A 7,313-nucleotide genomic window follows, 5' to 3' on the forward strand; every position below is an offset into this window, starting at 1 on the left:
GTGGAGTGTGTTTCTCTTTGAATAAATCCACTTCTTACCTATCACTTTGTCTCTCACTGAATTCTTTCTGTGATGAGGCATCAAGAGTCTGAGCTTCATTAAGTCCTGAGACCAAGCGTGTGATCTCAGTTAAAAGACTATGGGTTCAAGTCCCAGTCTGGGTTTTGGCTGGGTTTGAGTCCCGGCGTGTGGGTTCAAGTCCAATCTTAGTTACACGGTTTCAAGTTCTGTGAGCCATCCTAGCAAATTATTGAACTTGAGGAGGGAGTTGTGAAAACCCCCAAATTTGTAGCCGTTGGTGAGAAGTATGGGTGGCCCAGGCCTTGTGGCTGCCATCTGAAGTGTGGGCAGTCTTGTGGGACTAAGCCCTTTAAGTTGTGGGATCTGATGCAGGTAGTGTTCAAAGGGAACTGAATTGTTGGACACCCAGTTCATGTCAGAAAATCAGAAAACGTGTTGGAAAGAACACCAGGCAGCAAGGCATGTGACAGGTGTTCGGTAAATAGTAGCTATTTTTATAATCATTGTTACCAGTCCCCTACTCCAACCTTTGCAAACTTCTTCAGAAGTATCTGAGTGTTTTCCATTTGTCTTTCCTTCTACAATTTTAAGTCAGTTTAGACATCTATATTTCTGATTAATGAACCAGAGATAATGATTGAAACTGGAGCCAGATCTTAAAATGGCTCTTTGAACTTTTCTTTTTTTTTTTTTTTGCGGTACGCAGGCCTCTCCACTGTTGTGGCCTCTCCCATTGCAGAGCACAGGCTCCGGACGCGCAGGCTCAGTGGCCATGGCTCACGGGCCCAGCTGCTCCGCGGCATGTGGGATCTTCCCGGACCGGGGCACGAACCCGTGTCCCCTGCATCGGCAGGCGGACTCTCAACCACTGTGCCACCAGGGAAGCCCTCTTTGAACTTTTCTGAAATTGCCTACTCCAACACCTTTGGAAGGAAAATGCACCAAAATGATAAAATCAAAGCAATGAAATTCATATCCATTTATTGATTAAAAAAAAAGTAAAGGATAAAAATGCATCTTGAGATTAAAGCAGTCTTCTGAATATGGAAGGGGAGAGTGGGGTGGGGGAGAACATTTGCAGCTAATTTACTTGAATATTTCCTTCCCATCCTTGGCTGCTAAAGATTAAAGCTGCTTTTTAAAGGCAGGACGCAAGTGGCTGGGAGAAAATTCAGCATGAAGTTTGCTGGAGACAGCTATAGAGAGTGTAGGGACATCAACTTAAGTGGGACCAGAGGAGCAGAGATTTCATTCAACTCAAGGCTGGATTAAGCCCTTCCTATACTGCAGCATGCAATGCTGTGTGTCCTCCTGAGGTGAGGCACTCTGATGGGCATACCACCTCTGAAGGGTTCTTGCCCCAAAACAATTAGCCTGAATCCAATCAAGCCTCTAGAACTAACTTCCAGTTTGTCAGAAAGACAGGGTAGGAAGTCACCATCAGGAAGAAGCAAGAAAATTCAGAAGGTGAGACATATTTGAAGACAACTGGCCTGAGGCTTTTAAAAGTCAATGTCACTGGGACTTCCCTCGTGGTCCAGTGGGTAAGACTCGGAGCTCCCAATGCAGGGGGCCTGGGTTCAATCCCTGATCAGGGAACTGGATCCCACATGTGTGCCGCAACTAAGAGTTTGCATCTGCAACTAAAGATCCCGCATGCTGCAACTAAGAAGTCCACATGCTGCAACGAAGATCCTGCATGCCTCAACTAAGACCCGGCACAGCCTAAATAAATCAATAAACAAACAAATAAATAAATAAATATAAAAAACGTTAATGTCATTCAGTTCAGAAAGTTCATTGTTAATTTAAAGAAGCCCTACTGGTCTTTTATGTTCTATCCTGCAGCTTTACTGAATTTGCCTATTAATTCTAATAGTTTTTTGGTGAAGTCTTTAGGGTTTTCTTCATATAGGATCAAGAACAGTACAGTTAAAAATGGTTAAGGGACTTCCCTGGTGGTCCAGTGGTTAAGACTCCACGCTACTACTGCAGGGGGCATGTGTTCGACCCCTGGTCAGGGAACTAAGATCCTGAATGCTGCAAGGCATGGCCAAAAAAAAAAAAAAAAAGGTTAAGATGGAAAAATTTATGCTATGTATATTGTACAAAAATTTTTTAAAGTGAATGTCAATTAAAAAAAAGATGGAAAGAGATGAATGGACAGTTTTGAATAAAAAGGGACTAAAAAGACAATACAGGCCAAATATGAATTTTAATGGCATCCTGGTTTGAGAAAACAAAACAGTCATAAAAGGCATTCTGAAAGACACCTGGGGAAATTTGAATGTGTACTGAATATTAGACGACAGTATAGAATTACAGTTAATTTCTTTGGCTATGATAATGGCATCGACATTGTATAGGCGAATGTCTTTATTCTTACAGATGTATGCTGAAGTATTTAGAGATCAACTGTCCACAGTGTCTGCAACTTACTTGCAAATGGTTCAGAAAAATATGTAAAATAAAGGAAAATAAATAAACAATAGAGAATAAAATCGACAAAATGTTAATGATTGTTGAATCCAGGTGGAAGGTATACTGGTGATCATTCATTGCACCTTTAGGGATGTTTGAAAGTTTCCACAATAAGATGATAGGATAAAATGATTGTGATTCCTCTCTGTCCTTTTTCTTATGTAATTCAAAATGGAAACAAAACTAACAGCAAAGACAGCGAAGTGTGGAGGTGGGGAAGGGGGGCAGCGGAAAGCACCAGGGATTTTTAAGGCAGTGAAACTCTTCTGTGTGATACTGAAATGTTGGTTACATGATGTTATACATTTGTCAAAACCGATAGAACTGTACACCTCAAAGAGTGAACCCTCAAATGAGTTATGAACTTTAGTTAATAATAACGTACCGATATGGGGTCATCAGCTGAATCAAATGTATTACACCAATGCCAGTTTCTTTTTTGAAAAAATTAAAATTTTTATTGAATTAAATTTTATTAAAAAGGTAGAATTATGGGGTCAATAATTTCTGGTCTTAAAATTTGCTTGGTGGTTAATACTTAACAACGAATAAAAATACGAAAAGATCATTCTATCTTCTCCAGCTAATTTAGTTGTGTAAGGCCCAGAGTCAGTTTTAATGTCTTCAGCAAAAATGCTTCCAACAAAAATGCTTGAAACTCATTTCTCTTAAAAATGTGGAACGTTTCACGAATTGGTGTGTCATCCTTGCACAGGGGCCATGCTAATCTTCTCTGTATCGTTCCAATTTTAGTATATGTGCTGCTGAAGCGAGCACCTAATGCCAGTTTTTAATAACAGGGGAAACTTAAGGAAGAGAGAATATATGGAAACTCTCTGTGCTTTCTGCTCAATTTTTCTATAAACCTGCTGTTTCTGTAAAACTGCTGTAAAAAATAGTCTGTTAACTGAAAAAGCAGCAACAACCATGGTACAGTTAAGCTTGAAAAGTAAAGTAATAAAAAAGAAAAATGAAGGTTAAATAATAATCTGAGAAGTTAGTAGTCAGAAAAGTATTGCATAATTATAAAATATGGGCCACAAATTCAGTGCAGACCTTCATGGAAGCTAGGCAAAGAGGGAGAGAAAATTTAAAAACATACATCTGCTCAATAGAGGTTAAGATTGTATTTGGAAGGAAGGGAAGAACTATGAAAGAAATCTTTCCTGCAGATCCTAATTTTTTAAAAGTTAATAATGAGGGCTTCCCTGGTAATGCAGTGGTTAAGAATCTGCCTGACAATGCAGGGGACAAGGGTTCAAGCCCTGGTTGGGGAAGATCCCACATGCCGCAGAGCAACTAAGCCTGTGCGCCACAACTACTGAGCCTGAGCTTTAGAGCCCACGAACCACAACTACTGAAGCACGCGACCCTAGAGCCTGTGCTCCACAAGAGAAGCCACCTTAATGAGAAGCCCACACACTGCAAAGAAGAGTAGCCCCCGCTCGCCGCAACGAGAGAAAGCCCGCACACAGCAGCGAAGACCCATCGCAGTCAAAAATAAATAAATACAATTTTTAAAAAAGCTAATAACGAGTTATATAATTGTTCATATCCTCAGTATTCCTAAAATTTATTCAAAAGCAAGTTTCATGTGTCAAGTATTACAAATACAATTGAGAACATAATAATAATAAAAACCCTAGACAGTTATAAGATAAAGGAGCACTAGGGGTGTAATGTACAACATGATAAATATAATGAACATTGCTGTGTGTTATGTATGAAAGTTAAGAGAGTAAATCCCGAGTTCTCATCACAAGGAACAGATACTTTTTTCTATTTCTTTACTTTTGTATCTGTATGAGATGATGGATGTTCACTAAGCTTACTGTGATAATCATGTCATGATGTACGTTAGTCGAATCATTATGCTGTATACCTTAAACTTGTACAGTGTTGTATGTCAATTACATCTCAATAAAACTGGAAGAAAATTAAATGACATAAAAAAATAAATAAAACAGGAAATATGGGCTTCCCTGGTGGTACCGTGGTTAAGAATCCGCCTGCCAATGCAGGGGACACGGGTTCAAGCCCTGGTCCGGGAAGATCCCACAAACCATGGAGCAACTAAGTCTGTGCGCCTCAACTACTGAGCTTGCGCTCTAGAGCCCACGAGCCACAGCTACTGAGCCTGCGTGCCACAACTACTGAAGCCCACGTGCCTAGAGCCCGTGCTCTGCAACAAGAGAAGCCACCGCAATGAGAGGCCCGCGCACCAAAACGAAGAGTGGCCTCCGCTCACTGCAACTAGAGAAAGCCCGCGCGCAGCAACAGAGACCCAACACAGCCAAAAATAAATAAATAAAATAGATACAACATTAAAGAAATAAAAATGTTCTAAAAAATTTCTTCTAAATTCTTCTAAAAAAATAAATAAATATAAAATAAAATAGGAAATAAAAAACCTAGACAGCAAGAGGAACGTAAGGAAGTTCAACAAAATCCTCATTTCCTCTATTTTCTCAGAATGATGACCTCATTGCTTTTATTCAACTATCACATATCAAAATCTTTCCAAATAATTTGGGGGTGGTTCCCCTCTTTCACTACCAGCCCTAAGGTCCGTTGGGTAATCCAACCCCGATACGGTTCTTTTCTTGCGCAAACATTTATTTGCTCAACAAGTATTGACATTTTGATATCTGCCAAGTGTCAGGCGTTGTATTTGGTTCTGAGATGACAAAGGTTAAAAACTAAAATTTCTGCCCTCAAGGAATTTACACAATGGGGTGGGGGATGGGGAACTGACCAGCAAATCTCACCCTAGTGTAAGGAGCCCAGAATAACTGATCCGGTAAGAGGAGGGGATCATGGCAGTCAGGACGAGGCTTCCCCACCCAGGCAGTGACTCACTGAGGCTTGAAGAAGAGGAGCTACCTGCCAAGTTAAGCGAGGGGAGGGAGGGAGAGCAAAGAGTGCTGTTGCCTGGCGTGTTCATGGTTAGAGTATAGGCTGGGCCAGATTTAAATCTGGGAAGGTGGGCAGGGACCAGGTCTGGGAGGCTCCAGAAAAACTCTTCTCGTAGGTTTATTGTTTGTTTATTTATTTATTTATTTATTTATTTTGGCCGCGTGATGTGGTGAGCAGGATCTTAGTTCCCCAACCAGGGATGGAACCCTGTGCCCCCTGCACTGGGAGCGTAGAGTCTTAACCCCTGGATAGCCAGGGAATTCCCTTCTCTTAGGTTTAGACTCTAATCTGAGGGTGGCTGGAAGGTCACTCTGCAGGGGCATCTCCTGGTCAGAAATGGGTTGTTCAGGGGAGTGTCCCCTGGCTGTTTTGGAAGAGACCAGACTGAAGGCAGCTAGACCAGTTCTGGGCTGTTGCTGCAACGAGGGCCTGTCCCAGGAACGGAGCCAGAAGAAGGGGTGGATTCACCAGGCATTCTGGAGTAGAACCAACAGAACTTACTGACAGATTATTGGTTGGGGAGAATGAGAAGGAGGTAGGCTGACTCCCACGTTCCAGGCTGGGCACTGGGGGGACCCTGGGCGATAAAGCCAGGTGAAGAGCTGTAGAAGGAAGCAGGGGAGGTGGCCAGTAGATGTGGGACACATTGAGTCCCAGGGGTCTGTGGATGTCCAGGCAGAGATGGCATGTCAGCTGCTGTGTGTGCAGGTCTGGAGTTCTAAAGAGAGAGTGGGGCTGGGATAAGACCAGAGAGTGCGCTGTGGGCTTGAGTATCCAGGCAGGGGACTGTGATAGGACCACACAGGCCCTTTCTCAGCAATGTGTGTTCACACCATCAGCAGTTACTGACCAGGCCCCCTCTGTGTGCCAGGCCCTGTCCAGGAGATGGAGGTTGTGGAAATAGACAAAGACCATCCAAAGGAGAACATAATGAAGCTATGTATTCAGAGCTTGCTAGAGCAAGAGAGTCAGCCCTCATCATTTGCCTTTTGGCAGAGACTCAGAAGCAGGCAGAGGAGTGGGAAAGCTTTAGAGTTAAAGAAAGGGGGGGGGGGGGATGAGAGAAGGAGCCAGGTGTGTCCGATTGGAGGCTGTTGGCACAGGGAAGTTGGAGGTAGGCTAACTAGAAGCAGGGCATCCTGTGTGATTGGTTAAGCATGAACGTTTGGCTTTCTCTGGTTGGTCCCTCTAGTTAGAAGAGGGGACAAAAATTAGGGAAGCTGTCAGTTATGAATCAAGTCCTAGACATTTGGGGCTGATGGTACAGGGGTTATTATTTGGCTTCTGGGCTGGCTGCTGAGGACGGTGGTCCTCCAAGTCTGACTTAGAGAGAGCAGACTGGCTTCCTAGGCTGGTTACTTGTGATAATGGGTTGGTTTCCTGGGCTGGTTGCTGCAGATTGTGAGTCAGAGTTCTATTTTTATATGTGGTCTGGGCATTGTCTGTTTGTATATTCAATCTCTCAAGGTACAGCAGTGAACATACCTACAGTCCTGGCCCTCATGGCCCTTGCATTCAAGGAGGTAAGACAGGTATTATGCAAGCAAGCAAATGCATTATCAAGACCCTTTTCATCCAGGTCTCAGTCCTTTTACTGTCCATGCAGCTCATTTTTTTTCAGACACTTAGCACTGTCTGAAAGCGTCTTGATACTAGAACTCCTGACAGATTTTCATGTACATGAATGGTCATCACCGCACTGGTCACACTAGCCCTAAAATGGAGACAACCCAAATGTCTATCGGTGGATGAATGAATAAACAAAACATGGGATATCCATACAACGAAATATTATTTAGCCACCAAAAAAAATGAAGTACTGATACATGCTACAGTACAACACAGATGAACCTTGAAAACACTATGCTAAGTGAAAGAAGCCAGGTACACAAGGC

The 7,313-nt window shown here is 42.8% G+C and overlaps 1 non-coding gene across 1 annotated transcript; it reads right to left on the minus strand.

Annotated features, from left to right (window-relative positions):
- Window positions 1–3,172: 3,172 nt before the first annotated feature.
- Window positions 3,173–3,279, minus strand: LOC137208261 (U6 spliceosomal RNA). Its single transcript, XR_010935577.1, has one exon. It is a non-coding gene; the product is annotated as a U6 spliceosomal RNA (small nuclear RNA).
- Window positions 3,280–7,313: the final 4,034 nt, after the last annotated feature.

This window comes from Pseudorca crassidens, chromosome 15 (genome assembly GCF_039906515.1).
Source record: "Pseudorca crassidens isolate mPseCra1 chromosome 15, mPseCra1.hap1, whole genome shotgun sequence".
In the NCBI taxonomy this organism is placed as follows: Eukaryota; Metazoa; Chordata; class Mammalia; order Artiodactyla; family Delphinidae; genus Pseudorca; species Pseudorca crassidens.